The sequence below is a fragment of the Octopus bimaculoides genome, chromosome 2 (genome assembly GCF_001194135.2).
Source record: "Octopus bimaculoides isolate UCB-OBI-ISO-001 chromosome 2, ASM119413v2, whole genome shotgun sequence".
Taxonomy (NCBI): Eukaryota; Metazoa; Mollusca; class Cephalopoda; order Octopoda; family Octopodidae; genus Octopus; species Octopus bimaculoides.
The window spans coordinates 95,001,567-95,001,965 of NC_068982.1; positions in this window are offsets into that span (position 1 = coordinate 95,001,567).

A 399-nucleotide genomic window follows, 5' to 3' on the forward strand; every position below is an offset into this window, starting at 1 on the left:
GTGTGTTAAAGAGTATGGAACTCCGTTGATTCCGAACATAAGAATACAATTCTTCTAGTGACTGTTCAATCAATAAAGCTCAGAGACGTGTCCCCTCAGTTTTCGGCCAGATTCAGCGAGAAGTTGTGTGACAAGGTTTTGCCATAGGATTATGGGGACAATCTATTCAGCGTCCTTAGGTATGGGTTCCGTTTAAATGATTTCATGCACAAGGAATGAATCAACGCGAAAATATACAAAAAAATACGTGTGAAAGTTTCAAGCGACTGTAGCAAACACTGAGCACTCACGTTTCGAAGCGAACTATGAATGATTTGACCAGAATACAACTACACACACAGTTATATAAATATATATATATATATATATATACATATATATATATATATTTACATTTAT